We start from the raw sequence: 22,121 nt of genomic DNA on the forward strand, positions 1-22,121 counted from the left end.
TTCAGTTCTAGTTCAGTTCTAGTTCAGTTCTAGTTCAGTTCTAGTTCAGTTCTAGTTCAGTTCTAATTCAGTTCTAGTTCAGTTCTAGTTCAGTTCTAGTTCAATTCTTATTCAGTTCTTATTCAGTTCTAGTTCATTATGAGTTTAATTCAATTTCAGTTCTTGTTCAGTTCGAGTTTAGTTCGAGTTCAGTTCTAGTTCAGTTCTAGTTCAATTCTTATTCAGTTCTAGTTTGTTCTAGATATAGTTTAGTCCTAATTCTGTTGTATGTCAGTTGCCAACGGTGTAATGTGCAAATTTTCTGCACTGTTACTTTACTCTTATAATGCACAATTTACAAAAGAAAAAACAACTTACAAATACTTTTATAACATTTAAATAAAATCATAAGCATGCTGCTTTCTGATGTCTGTTACACAGAAAAATATCAACATTTTCAAATTCTCCTCCCAATGTCAGGTTTTAATACTTCCGCAACATTGAAAAGAATCTTAGATTTTTCACATCTCTTCAAGTCTTTATAAAGATATTTTTATTCTGAATACAGAACCTAAATTAATATATTTTTTTTCGTATCGATTAAGCAATTTTTATTAACAAAATATTTTTATATTGATAAAAATGTAATATAATTTAAGGTTTAGGGTATTCAAATATTCGTGGTAGAAGGAATTTCAGCAGCTGTCTGCTTACAAATGCAGAAAGACTTATGCTAAAATAGCAGAACCGAGGAATAAGACTAACGTATAGATTTTATAAAATATACAGAATATAAAAAGGAATAGAACTATAATAACAAATGTAGTGTTTTAAAAACAACAGAAGGTGAAAAAAATGTTGCTGATTTTGCATTTTACACACATGACACTTTTTCTTTTTTTAAAAATAATAAAGTATTTAATAAAATATACCTTTAAAAATAAGTTATAAGAAAAAATAAAAAAATATATTTTATTCCACACATAGTGGTAGAAAAAAGCATAAATATAATAAGCAAAATTATTACTATGAAGAAGGTGATGAAGGGTAGACAATATAATGGAATTTTGTTCTGTAAACGTGTGTCTATAATTAAAATTTATTTACCAACCAGTATGAGAACAAATGAAAATTAAAGTTGTCAGCTTAAAATAATTCTAAATAACTTTTAAAAATCCCTTTAAAGTTTTGACTGATTTTAATTATAAACGATTTTCTTTAAAACAAATTATGTATAGATATTTAATCTACTTAATTAATTAATGAATAAATATTTAAATGCGAAATGTCTTAAAACTTAATTTAACCTTGTTATCTTGTCTTGTTATTTCTAAAATTAAAATCCTTTTTCTTTCCCTATCCTTTGCAACATATTTCGACAATGATAAATGTTATTTAAGTCATTAAAATTCGATTTATTTAGAATTTTGTTTTAGTTTTCCAAAAACTAAACAAATAACAAAAGTATTTATTTAAATTTATTGAAAGAAAAGTTAAGCTAAAATTTGTAAGGAAATTGTTTTAATTTTTTATGGGTTTTAAAGATTTTAAAGAATTTTGAAGAGAAACGAATTTGAAGCTATATTTGTTAAAAAAATATAAATATTTCAAAAAATTTACTTACAGTTTAGTTACAAACACAAAGGTTAATATTCCTTTAATCTGCATAGCTCAGTTGATTAATATTCATCATCTATAGAATCTGAAAATGTAAAAAAAGTATGAAAAATAATTTTTATTTAGTAAAAGAAATAAAAACAAACATATTTTTTAAATATTCACTAAAAAATATTTTTACAATTTCTCTACAAAACCCCACATATTGCCTAAAAATACATTTTTGTCAAACAACCTCAATTTTAACGAAAAGTTCGTATTTTATCAAAACTTTTAAATCGAATTTTTGGCTAAAATTCAATGTAATACTAATCGATATTTCACAATAAATCTGAATCTGGAAAATATCTGGAAAATATCAAATCCTGCAAATAAAACAACAACATAGAGCTCAGATCTCAGCAGTTCGGTCTAACAGCCTAACTTAGTTTAGTCCATTTCTTAACTTAGGCTTAGTCCATGTAATTTGCAATTTTAACATGCACTTGTCCTACGAGTAGGTCAATCGTCATTCGTCATAGATTACGAAGAGACAGCAAAAAGCTTAAGTTTGTTTTTCTCTTACAAAAGGGACACTAAAGTGAAAATTGTATTCACACTCGTTTACAAAGAAATCCGTGACGAAATAGAGACATCTCAATGTCTTATTCGAATTCATGCAGCTCTATATCAGGGATGGAAGATTGTGTGAGTTAAAATCAAAGGAAAAACAAATTTTAAAATTTTGATTTTAAATTTACTAAAAATCCTAATAATTATAAAAATACAATTTTATTATTATTATTTTTTGGGAATTATTTATCCAATTTGCAATCGATGTCGTATCGTTATAGCGTTGTACGTCATAAAAATTTGTAAAATAAAAAAATTTGTAAAAAAAAAGGTCAATTAGAAAAAAATTACGACATACTACGATACAACCGTATAACACCGATTGTGAATTGGACAATTATATTTAAAAAAAAGTGTAAAAGATAAAATAGTGTAAATGGTATGATTTATACTCATACAGCTTTGTTCATTTAACATTTATAAATCTTTGATAAATGTTTTTGAATAAGGGACAAACCCACATATTCATAAACAAATTTTTATTTTATAAACGATTTATAAATCAAATTTCGTATAGAAATTTTGTTTTATAAACTTTTTATAAAATAAAGTGCTGTTTACGAATAAGGGGGATAATCTTTTACAAAAATCTTAATTAAAATTTATATTTTTGTTTTTATTGTTTTAGGCAATTTATATATTTAACAAATAATATATTTTAATGTTCTTGTCATTATCTACAAAATTTACACAAATTCTTATTTAAATTTTCTATATGAACATTTCTTCAAATTCCTTTAATAATTAATGTTTCTTTCTCTAGTTAAGAAATATAATAACAAAGACAAGAACTTGTTTCACTTCTTGTCTTGGCATGATGATATGCTCTGGTTAAATATACAACTTTTGGTTTTATTTCCTTAAGATTAAGTTGAGTTGTGAAAAATAAAACTTTTTTTCGTGTTGAATGTAACAGTATTTTCCTTCTACATGTATGCTACAAATGATGTGTTTATGACATAATTATTAAAAACTTTTCGATAAAGATAATTTATGGAAATATGCACATAATGATAAAACAATAAAAAGTTTTATATATTAAGCTTTTATCTTGAAAAAAGCTATAATAAGGAAAATAACAGGAAGTTAAAGTTAAATATGCTGAGAAAAGGAACTAATTGGAGTTATGGTTAGGAAAGTGATTTATTTGCTTAAATTAGAATGATGATATTTCTGCAAAGCTTTAAAGATAGAGAAACTTTAAGCTTTTAAGGCAGACTGTAAGGAAATGTGATGAAATATGTTTAATTAAAACAATTATGCTCTTAAAGAGAACACTTTAAGTGAGTGCTAACAAATGTTGTTGTTTGTGTGGGGTTTGTGTGAATATTATGTTTGTGAGTCAGGTCAATGTTTCTTTTGTTAAACATGTCTGCTTTATTTTTGATAAAATTTAATATTTTTAAAACACGTACACATATGTTTATCTAGCGTCAGATGGTTTTAAAATCTAATTATGCAAATAAATTAGAAACACAAACTCAGTCAAACGAACCTACATGCAATATGGAAAATTAACAATGGAATTTGACACACATACACACACACAAATATTGTCATTATCTAAACAAAATAATATATTTTTGTTAAAAATTATTATAACAATTATAGCACAAATTAGATTTTAAAGTAAATACTAAATCTAATCAGACTTATGTGCAAAAAAAAAAAAACAAGAATTTTTACGTGATTTAAAATTATGACATTTTTAGAAATTAAATTTTCTCTCATGACAGGTAAATGATTGTGGAAATATTTGACATAGAAAAAAATTACCAAAAAATAAGTTTTTAGTGCTAAAAAGTACTTATGTTGTTTTATTAAAATTTATAAATATTTTATTTCAATTGAATTATTGACCTAGTTTTGAAAAAGTTTACACTTAACATTTTAATAAATAAATCGCATTAAATAAACATTTATACTTTGTTCTTTGAATGTTTTGATTTTAATTTAATTTTTTTTATTTTAAAAATAATACAAAAACTTTAATTGCTTTTGACTTATTTCTATTGAATTTTTTTTATTAATATTTTTAGCTATCTGTTGTATATTTTTGTCCAACCTTTCGCTTTAGTTTCTTTAGCTTTTACTTGATGGTCGTTGAAATGTTTAATTTCATAAACTTAAACAAAGAAAATTTATTAACTGGGTCAAAAGTCACTAAAGTTTCATTTATCATTTTGTGTAAAGATATAAAAAAGAATTTAATTCTTATACAAATAAACCAAAGAAACAATAATGTGGCTGTTGAAAAGAAGTTTTAAAAAAGGATCCAAGAGGTACTGATGAGGAGCTTTAAAGGGCAATAGGGAATCTTGAAAGTACCTCATTTAAAGTTGCATTTTCCATAGAAGGTACTTTGCATTTTTTGGTGGAAATTGTTTAATACAGTAATCAATATTGTGTAAACTATAGGAATCATTCACATTATCGAACTCTATGTGTTAAAAACTAAATTTGACACAAATAAAGGGCTACACCCTTATGAACTATAATCCCCTATAAAAGCGGCGAAAGTATAAAAAGAAACCATTGGCTTTCTTACTTTTATTTCACCGAAACAACAAACCCAAGTACGGCAAACTTCTTAAGACCAACCCATTCCTCCTCTTTCACATGTATAGTAAAATGAAAACGAATAAAAGAAAAGCGGCAAAATAAAACTTTAAAAAAGATATAAAATAAAGCAACAAAAGTAGTACCACAGATAAGATGTCGGTGAAAAAGAAACACAAGACAAATGACAATAAAACTGCAAGCAATTTATTTGATGTAAAACGCAAACTACTCCATGTAATTGACATACAAACTGCAACCATCTACTACACAACAACATAAAAATAACAGGAGTAACAGTAAGACACAACTCCCTGCTACTGAAATTTTAAAATAATTAAATATTTTTCTAGCTGCTAGTCATTGTGACATGGTAGATAATTATACATTAATTGAAAATTATTAAAGTTTTAAAACCAATCAACCGCATACTGGCATCCTTCCCTGCCACTCAAATATGTTTGCATAGGGCATCCTTCCCTTCTCTTAGTATCAAATTAAGCAAAAATTCTCGAAACATGATGCTGCATGCAACAAACTGACAACATCAGTAGAATAAAATCATTAAGAAAATTAAAATGAAATACCTCCCCCACCTCCAAAAAAAAAAAAAATTGCATTCTTTAGTTGATGCTAAAAGTTTTATGTTGTTTTACGATTTAAAATGATTTTTATCAAAAATGAGAAAAAAAAACATTTTTATTAAGTTTCTTTGTTTTTAGTTTAAATGTATCTGTTAGTGTAAACATATACGAACAACAATGTATTGAATAGTGTCACATACAAACACATCTACATTTAAAGCATCCTTTTACATTTTACTTAAGTTACTTTACTTTTAGTAATTTTATGTAGAAAGTTTATAAAAAATGTATGATATTACGTAGAAAATGTTGTCAACAAAACGCACAAGAATGAATGAATGAAATGTAATAGAAATAACCCAAAAAAAGTATGTAGAAAAAAAGACAGGATGTTTTTAAGTAGCAAATGACAATTTCATGTTTCCTTCAAGGATATTTGAAAGAATTTCACACACAAACGTTTTAACTCATAAAAACAGTCACATATTGAAAATAAAATCATATTTTGCAACACCTTCAACTAAAAGACAACTACCGTTTGTTAGTTTTTAGAGATTTTAACGATTTTTTCTTAGGCAACTATTAATTCAGTATTTTAAGTTGTAAATTTACACTATTTATATAAAATTGGAATTTTTTCATGAAATTTGAAATAATCAATGAGAACGAACATACCATTCCTGCATTGGTACACTGAGAGGAAGAAACACTCAGTCTCTGGGGATAGTTTGTGTTATAAACTAATATATAGTGCAGACTAAATAGTGATACATATATATACCTGCAATATACTACTCAATAGTCCATACTAGAGAATACTTCCGACAATATACTGATCATAAGTTCTATAAACTGGACTGAATTATATTACAAACTATAGAATAATCAATAATCCAAATTTTGGGATTGATACTATAAACAGATCCAGACTATAAAATTACTTATAGTTCTCTTGATTATCTATAGTCCTTTCTAAAGACTAAGCTAGACTTATTTAAAATCATGTTTGTAGACATTCCTATAGTCCAGTCTATTGACTGATCTATAGTGAAGGACATAGATAGTTCAATAGCCAAGGCTATAAACTGATCTATAGTCTAGATTAAATATTGTTCTATAGACAGAATATTGACTTATATAAACTCATGTCTAAAGACTGAACTAAAGTCCTATCTAGACTGGTCTAAATTCAAGTTTATAGACATCTCTATAGTTCAGTCTATAGACTAGTCAATAGTTAAGGCAATAGACAGATCTATATCTGTTATCCTGTCTAAAGATTCAGCTAGTCTAGACTGATCTAAAGTCATGTTTATAGACATTCCTATAGACTGATCTATAGTCTCGACTTTATACTGATCTAAGGTATAAATTAATCCATAGTCAAGGCTATAAACTGATATATAGTCAAGGCTATAGACTGATCTGTAATCCAAACATTTGACTAATCTATAGTCCAGACTATTGATTGACCTATTGTACTACCTATAGACTGACCTTTTTTCTAAAATATATATTGATCTTCAGTTTGGATACAACTGCTTAAAAAATTTCTATTGACATATTAAGAGATTTATTTTCAACCGTCACAAACATCAAGAAAATGTTACTTTTGTTACTACAACAATCTTTGCAACACTTTTTTCCAGCACATCTGTCACGTATGTATGTATTTTTTATTTATTTAAAAAAAATTTCACCTTCTAAAATGATTTTCTGTATTTTCACAGAAAGATTTTCATTATTTTTTATACCAAGCGCCAACTACAAAAAATTACTGCGGCATTTGAAAAAAATCTATCGTTTTCTTCGCGTTGTAGCAAGGAAGTTGCTACCGCTGTAACAACTAAATAAAAAAAAAAAATATAGTTTCTTTCAACAAGACCGGAACCACATAAAAATAGGAAACATGTAAAGAAAAATTGCTACTGGAAAAACTGAATAAAATAAAAATAAAAACCTGAAGCCGAGCAATTTGTTTGCAAACAACATAAAGATCTAACTGCAATAACAAATGCAAAAAAAGTGTTTCATATCGAAATAAATGGATAAAAATTGTAAAGCAAAAACCGCAAATAGCAAGGCAGAAACCACGTAAAGAAAAACTCAATGTTAACAAAAAAAAAACTATAAAATTAGTTTTCTTTGTGAGATGTTAAAAAAATTCTTAAAGTCAGTTTTCTTGTGAAATGTTAGAAAACTGAGATAATAGGTTGAAGGTTAAGAAGAAATTTAAATTAAAATATAACAAAAAGTTGTGAGATTTTTTTTTAGAAAAAAAGTATATAAATGTATTTTCAAGGACGAAACGTGTTGAAACAATTTAATTTTAAAGATGATTTTTTATTATGTTAATGTTAATTTTTTATTATGTTAAAAAGAAAACTTTGCGATCAAAGTTCCATCGCAAGTTTTTGTATGTGTAACGTTACAATTAAAGCTTCCTGGTGAAATATATGTGAACTTTTCACTTAACGTTTTCTGAAAACAAATTTGGAACTAAAACGTTATATAGAAATCATTGCGTTTAAAGTTATAGACAAGTTTGCAATGAAAGTTTTATAGAAAATTTTGAGTTTAAAGTTTTCTACAGAAAAGTTTGCAAGAAAAGCTTTCAATTGAAAAGTTTGCTGCAAAAGTTTTCTATAGAAAAGTTTGCGATTAAAGCTTTTTATAAAAAGTTAACGATAAAAGTTTTCTAGAGAAAAGTTTGCGATAAAAATTTTCTATAGAAAAGTTCGAGATAAAAGTTTTCTATAGAAAAGTTTGCCATAAAAGTTTTCAATAGAAAAGTTTGTAAATAAAGATGAGTTTGAGCGATAAAAGTTTTTTAGAAAGAAGTTAGCGATAAACATTTTCTATAGAAAAGTTCGAGATAAAAGTTTTCTATAGAAAAGTTCGAGATAAAAGCTTTTTTTAAAAAAAGTTTGCAAATAAATATATATACAAAAAATTTCGATGAAAGCTGTATTAGGCACGACTATATTTTGTAGATAAAGGTTTTATAAACAAAAGTTTTTGTTTTTATGAAAAGTTTGCAAGTGAAATTATCTACAGAAAAGTTAAAAAAGCTTTCCATAGCAAATGAAAACTTAAAATTTCTCTCACATGAGTGGTAAAATACATATGTCTCAAAAAGCTTAAAACATGATTCTTAAACTAGTGTGTTGTATGACACTTAAATCAGTGCGTTGTATAAATTTTATTTTAATGTCTAAAAAAAGGGATTATAAGTAAATTTTAAATAAAAAATTCTTCAGTCTTTGATTTGAAATAAAACCAATATTTTACTTATATACTTATTTATGCAAACATTAAACCCAAATTTCCATATTCTAGAATTAATTTCAAAAGTTTCAGTATAATTTAATTAAAAAGAGAATAACAAATTTACGCTTTGAACACAACTGACATCTGCGGAGGCCTTTAACCTTATATGAAAATATGTTTTTTTTTTTTGTTTGGTTTATATTTATAAAATCATTAAATTATATTTAAAATTTATTGCCTTTTCATCAGCCATAGTATCTTTTAACAGCAAAGACGTCTTAACAACTAATCTAATGAAATAAAATAAAATTTATTTCAATATAAAATGGTTACTTTGATTCTTGTCTTGTTGTTAAAAGAAAAAGATACATTTTCCCTTAGACACTTAAGCGTGCCGCCAGTAGGTGATGGTGAGAAGCAGAAAGGAAGGAAATATGCAAAAGATTTTATTACATTTAATAAAAAGCCACCATCTTTTTCATTTATTACCCGCAAATGAGCATTTAATTTATATTTGAATTTGTTTTTCTTAACACAGATAGACTCATCACAAACAACTCATCGTTTGGGTGGCAAACGGGGGAGGAGTAGGAAAAGGAAACAAAAAAGATAAAAACTGTTTACTAACCAATAACTTTTTTGTGGGTATAAGTGAGTAATTCTTACTGTGTGTATGTGTGTGTGTAAGTCTGTTAGAGTATTGTTTTTAATGTGGTTGTAAATAAAATATCAAAAATATTCTTAACTCGTTAAAACATTATTTGATAATTTTGATTGCTAGCTACAGTAGGCAGATTTGCTATATAATTGTAAATAGCCAATGTTCTTAAGTTAAACATTGTTTATTGTGTAGCGTATTAAATAAATTCGTTTACTATTTTGCCTCCCATCTTCTGTTATTTACTTAAAATGTAACAATTGTATGGACTTTTAGCAAAAACCACAATATTTGTGTTTATACTTTGAAAATATTTATTTTTAGTTTTCGTTTCTGTATTTAATTCTCAGTTGGTATTTACTTTATGGTTGGTCTATTGAAATTTCCATCTTATTCTTCAATAAATGAAAACTTTGGCTGCTGTTGATTTTCCTTTTATTTTCAGGCCTTTTGTTTGTATTTATTAAAATTTTAGTATTTCGTTTTATGTTGTTGTTTTGTGTATTTCAAAAACTACATTTGAATTACAAATTTTATTAAACGCGTGCCGCGCTCGCCGTCCGTCAGTATTTATATTTTTGACTGGAATAGCAAACAATAGAAATAATGGCGTCTCACAAAAATATTGTTTGAGGCCTTTGGGTTTTTGATTAAATCTTGTTAAAATGTAATTAAATGGAAATTTTCTTCAAGAAATTTGTCGCTCTCTTAGGATTTATAAGAAATGTTCTAAAGAAAATTATTCACGGTAGCTGTCATTTTATGAAATTAATGAAATTGAAAACAATTGAAGAAAATATGAATAAATAAGTGGAAAATGCTAATTAAGTAAATTGACGATATGTCAGTTGCAAGAGATTTATATATTTATATTAAAATAAAATAACTATATAAAAAGTTTGTTTAGTTTTATTGTAAAAAATCTATTTTACAACAAAAAACAAAAAAAAAACATTTTAACTTATTTTTCTAGATTAATAGTCCGGACATCGGACTTTTGTACGATTAACCGTAGTTTTATCTATAGTCCAGACTATAAACTCATCTATAGTCCAAACTATAGATTGATCTATAGTCCAAACTATAGACTGATCTATAGTCCAAACTATGGACTCATCTTTAGGCAAGACTATAGTCCAGATTATGGACTTATCTTTAGGCAAGACTATAGACTGATCTATAGTCAAGACTATAGACTGATCTATAATCAAGACTATAGACTGATTTATAGTCAAGACTATAGACTGATTTATAGTCAAGACTATAGACTGATCTATAGTGAGACTATAGACTGATCTATAGTTAGACTTTAGACTGATGTATAGTCAGACTATAGACTGATCTATAGTCAGACTATAGACTGATGTATAGTCAGACTATAGACTGATCTATAGTCAGACTATAGACTGATCTATAGTCAGACTATAGACTGATCTATAGTCAGACTATAGACTGATCTATAGTCCGACTATAGACTGATCTATAGTCAGACAATAGACTGATCTATAGTCAGACTATAGTCTGATCTATAGTCTGACTATAGTCTGATTTATAGTTTATAGTCCACAATATAGACTCATCTATAGTCCGGACTATATCCAGAAAATATATATATATTTATTAATCTTTTTTTTCATATTTTATTTTTACTTCGTTATAATGAAAAAATAGTTATTTATCGATTTTTTTAATAAACAAAATATTAAAAAAATTGTAAAAATTTTATATTTATTTCAATATTTGTTCAGACATGTTCGTATTGATTATTTCTGTTTATTAAGCAATTCATCATATTTTCTACATGCCAAAGATTGACAAAAAAATGTGGAAAAACTATATTTAAATTCGGCAACATAGAAATATCAATAGATAGGTAACATGACGTGAATTGGATTATGAAAAAAAATTATTTTGTGTGTCCAAATGATGACTAACTTCGTAATATGTCTTACGGGAATATTTTAAAACACTTTGAAAAAGTAAATAACACCTTCTCCCATGTACTTTTCCTAAAGGATTTTTTTAAATATCAAAGAATTTATTAACTAGAAGAGAGTAACAGCTGTTACTAGTTAACATCCTCTTTTTAGTCATTATGCTAAAAGGTTTAGTTTAGTTTCATACACAAAAAATATAAATTTTTGCATATTTTAAAGGCAATAAGCCAAAAAAAAGAACTTTACAAATGTATACAATACAGCTGCAGTTTATTTTGATGCAACCTCAGCATATTTATTGTACATGTGTTGTGTAAAACCAACACCAACATCGTCAGCATCATCATCAGCACCACCACCAACATCATCAAAAACATCAGTGTCATCAACGTTGTCATCATAGTGTTGTTAAAATGTGATTGATGATATTCATGCATTCATTCATAGTCATGGAAAATTATTATAAAAAAATGTTAAGTAAAATTTTGCATAATTTTTAATTTAAAATTTACCACTTTTTTGCAATGTGTATTAAAGTGTATGAAATTTAAGTTTCATAAAAATACATTGTATGTATGTATAGAATTAAATTTATTACTTTTCCAACAAAAGAAATTTTCTTTAAAAAAGTAAATTAGATAAGTTGTCAAAGTAGTTTTTATCGGATTTCTTATTTATTCTATTGTTTTATTGTGTTCAACTGAATGGTTTGTTGTTGTGGTTTAAGAATAAAAACAAATGCAAGACAGTCATTTCCGTTTCCTTTTCATCTTGCAATATGAAGCTGCATTACAATTTTTCTTTTTGCGAAGAATCCACTCATTTGTCAAAATGGTTAAGTCCAAAACTTAATTTCTAAACAAAATTTAACATTTTTTTTTTCATTTACAAAATTGTTTAATCCAAACAATTACTTAAATTTGTTTTTATCTTTCGAGCTATTAAGTCCAAATTTATATTTGTTGACCAAAAAAACACAACAATAATAATGCTAAAACAACTAAAATGTTCTAACAAATTTGTTCATGAATAAAATAAAACAATAAAAAATGTATCATTTTTACACCGAAAAAAGGAGAAAAATACTACAAAAAAAAATAGAAACGAATAAAAGATAATCTGTATTGTAATTTCCGTAAACGGAAATAAAAAATTTCAAGCTAAACAACACAAAAAAAAATAAAAAAGATATATAAAAATAACATTGTCGCTATAAACCTTTAAAAAGGTTTAGCTTATTTAACATAATTGTTTTTTATTAAAAAACACACAAAAATTACAAATAAACAATTTCAATTACCCATTAAGAATTGTATTATTTAAATTGACTAATATTAAAATTTTCTCATAAAATATTTTAAATTCTTAAAATACAATAAAATTCATTCATTCCATTTTCACAAATTTACATTCTTAAATGTAAAATCTCATAAAACATTTCTGTGTTAAATTTAAGCAAAAAAACAAAAACTAATTACACATCAAGTGTAATTGAGTGTTTTAATTAACAAAATCTTGATAACTCAAACTCCAGACATAAATTCCCTTTAAAACACTCCCATCCAAAAAATATTTAAATATTTGTAATTAGAAATGTTTGTATATTTTAAAGTGTCTATTTGTATTTGAGTAAAATTAAAATATATACATACATATATGTATATATATTCGTGTTAGTGTTTATGTATATGTATGTGTTTAAACTTTCTGAAATTGCTAAATATTTGTGGTTTTGTATGTTTTTGAGATTAACGAGTTGTAGGCATTTTATTTTTATCGTTTTGTTTTTTTTATGGAATAAAACCAAACCCAATAAAATAACACAAATTGTTTGGATATATGACATTTTTGTTTTTAGATTATTTAATTTCACAAAAAAAGAAAAATAAATTAAATATGATTTTTAATATTTTTTGAAATTGTTGGCGTTATTTTTCCAAATATTGGTAATATTTTATTTACCTATCATTAATTCAAAAGCCTATGTCCGCGAAGTACGTATGTGCAATATTATGAGAAGTATGTTTTAAATTTATTACTCATACGTAGTTGTAATGTTTTAATGTAAGTTCATTTAATTTTAAAATTGAAATGAACTATATACAAAAACAAATAAATAATCATAATGATTATTTAAAAAATAACTGCGTTTTTACAATAAAAAATCACAAGAAAATGATAATGAAGTTAATTATTATTACAGTAGGACAATGTAGATAAAACTATTTAATGTGGATTTTAAAGATAAAAACTACACAGTGCTGCAGTTTAGTTCTAGATCTGTTCTAGTTTTATTCTAGTTCTTATTGATTTTCGTTCTAGTTCTGTTTCAGTTCTGTTCTAGGTCTATTCCAGTTCTGTTCTAGTTCTGTTCTAGTTCTGTTCTTGTTCTGTTCTAGTTCTGTTCTAGTTCTGTTCTAGTTCTGTTCTAGTTCTGTTCTAGTTCTGTTCTAGTTCTGTTCTAGTTCTGTTCTAGTTATGTTCTAGTTCTGTTCTAGTTCTGTTCTAGTTCTGTTCTAATTCTGTTCTAGTTCTGTTCTAGTTCTGTTCTAGTTCTGTTCTAATTCTTGTTCAGTCCTAGTTCAGTTATGAACTACATTATTAATATAGTAAAATGGTGTAGTTAGTGTTTATATTATTAAAAGAATGTTATCAATTAACAAAAAATAAAGATAATTTAATAACATAAAAGATATTAAAATTACCTTTTAATTAATAAAAGCAAAAAATTTAAGTAATAACACAATATGAAAATTATTTACAATGAAGTATTTGGAAAAATACGCGGAAAATATTAAAGGGTGTGTAGGTCATAAATTAAAACTGTTTAACATCTTAATGTAAAATGAGCATTAAATTAGATTTTTAATAATTGCACTATTTTCATATCAAATAAAGTACCGTTTTAAAATTTTAATTAAAACTATAATAAAAAAGGTTTAATTTGCATAATAACAACAAGTAATAACAGTTGTCTTAATCATAAAATCTTTAATTATTTGCTTATCTCATTAAAATTACTTAAAAACAGTAAAACAAACACAATAAATAAATGAAAAGAAATCTCAAACACCTAAAATCAAACAACAAAAATAGAAGAATAGAAAAACATTAAAACTAACACTTCGTTTATCTGGTTTTCCTGCTAATAATAAAAATCCTAATATATCTAATCTTGTTTTAGCACGCCATTATATGTATGTATTTGTAATATATAAATAAATACCACATACCATAAGGCACAATCAAAAAATAGTAATAAAAAAATCTTAAAGTCAAAAACTCCTTAAAAACAACTTCTTGTTCAGCATTTCTCTTTCTTTTTAGTTTGTGCTTTATGGCAAATCTGTGTAATTTTATTTTATGACTTCTTCCCTTTTTCCCGCCATCCGATACTAGGGTGTGTTTTTAGTTTTATTACCAGGGGCGTCAGCGGTGAGGTCAATTTGTTTAGTAAATGTCTATTGTATGTAATTTACTTTATTACTATTCAAAAATTCTGCCTTTAACAATTATTAATAATACAAAACGTATAAAATCAACACCATTATATTTGTATTTTAATTTTCGTTTCTGTTTAGTTTAGTTTTCTTTGTGTTTATTTCTTTTATGTATAATCAATAACTAAAGGTCTAAGTAATTGTCGATACATGTGTGAAGGTGTTTATAAATGTGGCAATTGTTCACCATAATATTGTTATAATTTAATAGTAATATTTTATGGAAAAATTTATTATTACGAGGGTGATTCTAAAAGTCCATTGGAAGATTAACTATAAAAGGTAAGAAATACGAAATATGTACCTAATGAAATCCTTATAAATATATATCATATATATATTTAGAACATACAAATGTTCTTCAAGTAAACCTTTGGAAAATACTATACAGTCAATAGTTCGACTTGCAACCTTTATCATATAAAATCCATAATTTGTGTGTTATGCCATTTTGTTTTTCAAATTTTGCATCAATTTAAAAAGAATTTCGATGTAATAGGAAAATGTTAATAAGAAAATGTCTTTAGAATTTGAAAGATTTAATTAAAAATATGTTAACATTTTTTGTCATACATCTCCTCCAGAAATCCTTTATTAATAACAACGAGGTAGACTTGTATATATGTTTTATTAATGTTTGTGTGCTTATTAAACAAGTTTATTTTTAATTTGCAAAAGTCCCAATGAAAGGAAAATAAAATCCTAATTATTAGTCGAATTGAATGAACAGTTCAAGAAAAACTAAGCTGGAACTGAACTAGACTGACCTAGAACTGAACTAGAACTGAACTGGAACTGAACTAGAACTGAACTAGAACTGAACTAGAACTGAACTAAAACTGAACTAGAACTGAACTAGAACTGAACTAGAACTGAACTAGAACTGAACTAGAACTGAACTAGAACTGAACTAGAACTGAACTAGAACTGAACTAGAACTGAACTAGAACTGAACTAGAACTGAACTAGAACTGAACTAGAACTGAACTAGAACTGAACTAGAACTGAACTAGAACTGAACTAGAACTGAATTACTTACATATGTATGTAGGGTGCTAAACTATGTTTGCGAAAGATTATTATGTTGCATTTTAAATATGTATACATATGTATACACGTAGGTACATATAAATATATGTATGTATATATGTGTACATTACAACATACACACATTTTACTTTAACCAACTACTCATAAATAGTTAATGAACATGCCATTAGCTGCAAGCAGTCTTGAGCTTTATTTTTGCTTAACAATACAAAAAAACATAAAGTTTTTGTTATAATTTTCTTCATAGAAATGTTGAATGCTAACCACATGCATATATAAAGGGTGTTCAAAATTGTACAACTATTGTAATGCGTGTTCATTTACACCTTTATTTAAAGGCATTCACAATGAATCACAGCCATGTGATGATCTAGAAATGGTATAATCAATGGACCCTTTAATTTTATGAACGTATTCTAAAAACTGTGTATTTCTGCAGTGTTCTGATCAAGGAAACAGTAGCACCTATTGAATACATAATGACTCCATTGACTTTTCATCACAATATTTTTCTAAATTATTATAATTTTTCTTACATTTTAGAATACCCTTTCATGAAAGAGCATAACATAAATATTTGTTTCATAAATAAGCATTCATGTATGTAGTATATGCAATTGTGTTTGGTAATACAAACATATTTTCTTTTTTCAAAAGCATACGAAATGCAATTTTCTTTTACTTTGTACTTCACTATGAAAAAAAAAAACTATAAATGCTCACATAGATATAAAGATAAATACATACACGGTATACCTATACATATACAAAAAACTTCATTGCATTGTATAAAGGATAATAATATATTAGGGCGGTGGTTTTTCGATGTACAAACTTCCTTTGTGGTATTAGTTAGGAGAAAGTCAGCTCTAACTTCTTTTATAAAAAAAAAATTATATAATTTTAAAACGTGAACCATCCTAATACTTATATTGTATAAATAACAAAGAAAACTGAAACTAACAACTCATACAATAGAAAAGAAATCGTAATAATAGTATGAAAACATAAAGAAAAATGTTCAATTCTTAAAAATTATTTAGATATTTTTACTTGTGAATACAGAGAACTCAAAAGAATATTAAAGGAAATTGAAAAAAAGTTTTTATATAATAAATTTTCAAACAAGAAATAATTATTTCATTTCCAAGTTTAATTTTAACAAAAATGAGAAAAAACATTTTCATTTGATTTTTCATTATAATTATAAAATTCTAAATTTGTTATAGTTATTAATAATAAACTAACTGAATAGCTAGTGGTAGTATTATTATCCACAAAAATTATTAAATAATAATTTTTTAGTTCTATAATTAATAATTAATTTTAAAAGTTTTGTGCCTATTAATACATGTATATACCCACATATGTATTTGTACAAAATTTTTGCTTAAATTACATTTGTGTTGGTTAGTTTTCTCTTGTTGCCATTTGTATATTTTAATATATCTACAGGCAACAATAAAAATATTAACAATTATTATACAAAACACTTGCATTTTGCTGTATTGTTCAGTCATTCATTTGTTAAGCAATTAATTTATGCTTCGTCGAAAGCAAAAAAAAAAAATACTCATAAAAAATAAACAATCAAATATAAATTTACACCATATTTCACATTAAATATATTTACAATTAAAACTTAATTGTATTTCTCATAACATTAATTAAGAAAGTGCAAAATTAATATTTAATTTTTAATAACGATCTTTAGAATTTCAAATTTTATGTAAAATTTTCATGTTTCGTTCATACATATTTATTTCCTGTTTCCGCATTTCTCTTTTAAATTTATCACCTCAACGTATGATTGATTTTTATTACTGCCAGCAGTTTTTGTTTCGCATACGCAAAAAGTTTGTAAAATTTTTGAAGCATACTTTCAGGCCTCTTTATTGAAATGAAGTGTGAAAAGCTATTCGTGCATTGCTTTAACTTGTTAATTTATTAACTTTTGTTGTTTGTTTGTTTGTATGTATGTGCTTTTAAATTATATTGCAAAACTTATACAAATATAATTTTTTGTTTAATTATTGCTTTTTTGTTAATTGCTCGATGTGACCTACATATTAATGAGGGTATAATTAATGGTAAATTTTTTACAACGAAAGTAAAACCAAAATGTTATTAAAATACTGATAGTGTTTGTTTTATTGGATTGTTTTTAAAGTGGCAAAACGATTAAAAAATATTTAAAAAGAATAAATTATTTTATAATTTTCTTGAGATAAATAAAATATGCTACTTATGGTCTAGTAATTAGTCTATATAACAACCTATTCTTCTGTCTAGTCAAAAGTCCAGTCCAAAGTGTATTCAATAGTCTAGTTTATAGTCTAGTCGAAAATCTATTGTATAAACTAGTCGATAGTCTAGTCCATGTTCTACTCTATAGATTAGCCTATAGTCTAGTCTATAGCCTAGTTTATAGTCTAGTCTTTAGTCCAGTATATAGTCTAATCTATAGTTTAGTTGACAATCTTGTCTAAAGCTTAGTTTTAGATTATTTTATTGTGTAGTCTATAATCTAGTCAATAGTCTAGTCTATGGTCCGGTCTAGTCTTTAGTCTGGTCTATAGTCAAGTCTATAGTCTAGCCTAAACTATACTCTATAGTCGAATCTATACGGTTTAGTCTATAGTTCAGTCTTGTATATTCACCAGTCGTTAGTCTAGTTTAAAATAAAGTCTATTCAGTATAGACAATATTCTATTCATTTGAGTAGTAGTAAATATTTTTAAAGATATTTTTAACGCATTATTTATTTTACCCATAAAACCACCATCTAAAACCATATTACATCTACAAGATCTCACAATATAATTTTATAATAAATTATTTGTACAAACTCATAAATTGTGCCAAGATTGATTGACCAAGATACAATCAAGAAACTAGTTAAAAGTAAATTTAATTTACATTAAATTTAAATTATTTATGGCCACCACAAAACCAACATGCAAACATTACAGCAAAAAAAAAAGAAGAAAAATAACATTTATTTACAATGATAAAATAAAATGCTGAAACCATAAAATAAAATGCATCCTACTACATACAACATGTTACTGCAACATTCTTGATACTTCAAGTGCAAGAAATTGTTAAAACATAAAAATGTTGGTTAAGTGAGTGTGCAATATCATAGGCCAACAGGATATGGCAAACATGGGGATATTAAAATCAAATACATACACACAAACTTATAAAATAATAAAAATAAAACTGAACCACTGACCAAGTTGTTATGTTGTTTATGTTCATTTTCTCTGTCTTTTTTTATATAAAATATGTACAAAATCAATTTTCCCGGAATGTTAAAATAAAAAACAATATAAAAAAGAACTAAGTAAATAAACTACAAACACTTGGGTTGAGTTGGTTTTGATATAAAGTGCATATGTAAAATACATTTATTTTGTATAAATAATATCGCTTGAAAAAGTATGCCTTTCAGATGAGGGCACTGTCGAGTTTATTTTGATTTATTTGCGAGTGAGTGCATACATGTTGCAGGAAGTAAATTGCATAGGGAATCTTTAAGTATAAAAATTGAAAAGTTTAATAAAAAGTTTATAATTTGCAGGAAAAAATAAAAAAATTACAACTGACAAACCAGGAAGGAGAAGTCTGCTACTAGGGATTAACTGGTATTTTGAATGAAACAGGAATATAAACTAGGCTTTAGTTAAGTCTTTAGATAAAAATATATATTTGACTATAGGCCAGGCTATAGACTAGGCTTAGGACTAGACTAACGACAAGGCAAAGGCCTACTCTGCAAACTTGCTATAGACTAAACTAGACTTAAGACAGGACTATAAATTCAACAATTGACTATACTATACTATAGACAACACGATAGACGTTACTATAGACTAGACTATGGACTAGACTTTGGACTAGGCTATAGACTCAACTTTAGACTAGACTATGGACTGGACTATAGACTAGACTAGAGAATAGACTTTAGAACAGAATATAGACTAGACTAGACTATAGACTAGACTATAGACTAGACTATAGACTAGACTATTGACTAGACTATAGACTAGACTATAGACTAGACTATAGACTAGACTATTGACTAGACTATAGACTAGACTATAGACTAGACTATAGACTAGACTATAGACTAGACTATAGACTAGACTATAGACTAGACTATAGACTAGACTATAGACTACTATAAACTAGACTAGAGACTACTATAAACTAGACTAGACTATAAACTAGACTTGCGTTATAAATACAACCACCCTAATATAATCAAATATATACATGTATGTGTTTTTTTTTTCACTTTCTGAAAATTCTACATGTCATCAGTTTTTACAAATTACTTTTATACATGTCATTTTTTCACTTTTATATCCTATAGTGATATATGAAGTGTTATAATGTGTGGGGGTGTACTGCACACTCTGTAAATTATTCCCCAAACTGGGTATTTTGTGTAATCTAGTAGATAGCTTAAGTATTGGGTTTCCTTTGCGTGTGTCAAATATTTAAAAAAAATCTTGTAAAAGAATTTTTCAGTGTGTTACAATTTTTCTAGATCAATTGTATTTGTTGCGTGTCGTTTACATGTGACTATTGATTTCTTAGATACATATGTATATTAATACAATTTTATTTAGAGACTTGTGCATAATTTTGTCAACTCATGATGAAAAGTTTTTTTTATTAAAAAAAATTTTGGCACACAAAATAAATACGTAAATAAATTAAAATTAATTTGTTGTAATCCCGGGGATTACTTTACATTTATTTCCTTTATGACTATGTATTTATAACATGTACAGCACATTAATGCCCGGTACAAATAAAATAATTTTAGCAAAAGAAAAACTTTTATTTCATTTTCCACAATAATCAAATATACAATGACAATGTCATGGAGCGATGTGATGGTAAGGTTGATGATGATTCTGATGACAATCATAATATTTAATTACAAATGTCAGGAAATAAGCTTAATTGAAAAAGCTTACCAGGTGTCAAAGACAGTCACTGGGCGACTAAGGGAAAAAAGTAATCATTTTAATAAGATAGTTAATTAAAACCATAAAAAGAATGGCTAAAATTAACTAATGGCATTTGAGTGGTTTCCAGCAACAGATGGCCAGTGAAACCTCATAAACTGTAAAAGTTATAAAAAGAAAGAAACAGGTAAAAAAGGTGAATTTTTCTGGTAATAAAATTTTTAATTCATTACCAACTTCTTAATGGTTGAGCGAATTAAATTTATGTTTAATTTTGTTAAACAAGCAGTATTTAAAATTATTTAACACTACATAACCAAACTGTTTAAGATGGTGTTTTATTTAACTGTTTTAAGAAAGTTAAGTTTAACGAACTGAATTCAGTGCAGAAATAAAGTCAAATTTAATAAAATGAAATGTAAACTTTAAACTTCTCATACCAAGATATAAAACTTAACAAAATAACAGCAGATACTTTAACTCTTTACGAAATGAAGATATGTAATATATTTTAAAAATAAATTCTGGAAATCGGAGGGAAAATAAATAACAATAACATATACTAAATGTGGCAAAAATTTTAACTACGTAGTTGTAGTTGAAAAACTTTAAAGGAATTCGATTTCCCTTTCCACTCATTCACTGGTTTGTAATAAAGAAATAAATTTTCAATTCATTGAGCTGCAAGTTATTTATTTAAACTCATTTGTTGATGTCAATAACACGATATCCAGCAATATTTTCATAGAGAAGATACTTATATTTTACTGGTTTTATATCTAAACTAAAAGTACACAAAAAAAAAGAAACTCAACAAATTGTTAAGTTAAACAAATATAATGAAACTTACTACTCCCTAACAAACACACATACTTCCAAATTATTACAAGACGACATCATTATTAAATATGAAGAGTGAAAAGTGACAATAACTTTTCGATAAATATTAGTTTAACTCAGTTTTTTATAATAAGAAAAATTGGTATTTCTTCTTTAGTTTCTAAACCGTATAGTTTATTTTAAAAATAATTTTCTAAAAATACTTATGACACAAGAAAAAAATGAAATGTTTTCAAACAAGTGAAGACAAACGACATTGTTTTAATTTTAAGATTTGTATCCTCTTTTGTTTACTTTGAAGAAGAAGACTGAAAAAATTGCACTAAAAGACAAATCCAAATAGCAAAAAAATTTCCCTAACGCTAATAAACTTTAATTTTAAGTGAATATTTACATTTCTTTTACATAATCTCTTGCAATATTTTAATTCTAGATGACATTCAGCGCACGTTGTGAACAAATTCAGGATAAACGCAAAAGAATTATAAGAGACCCATAAACAAAAATTTAAGGAGCAATATAGATTGTAT

At 25.9% G+C, this 22,121-nt stretch overlaps 1 long non-coding RNA gene across 1 annotated transcript in view; it reads right to left on the reverse strand.

Annotated features, from left to right (window-relative positions):
* LOC124421038 overlaps positions 1 to 1,687 on the reverse strand; it is a 28,593-nt gene extending 26,906 nt beyond the window's left edge. The window contains exon 1 of the long non-coding RNA XR_006941487.1: positions 1,604 to 1,687. This is a non-coding gene — a long non-coding RNA (uncharacterized LOC124421038). The remainder of the gene's footprint in view (positions 1 to 1,603) is intronic.
* Positions 1,688 to 22,121: the final 20,434 nt, after the last annotated feature.

Source organism: Lucilia cuprina, chromosome 6 (assembly GCF_022045245.1).
Source record: "Lucilia cuprina isolate Lc7/37 chromosome 6, ASM2204524v1, whole genome shotgun sequence".
Taxonomy (NCBI): Eukaryota; Metazoa; Arthropoda; class Insecta; order Diptera; family Calliphoridae; genus Lucilia; species Lucilia cuprina.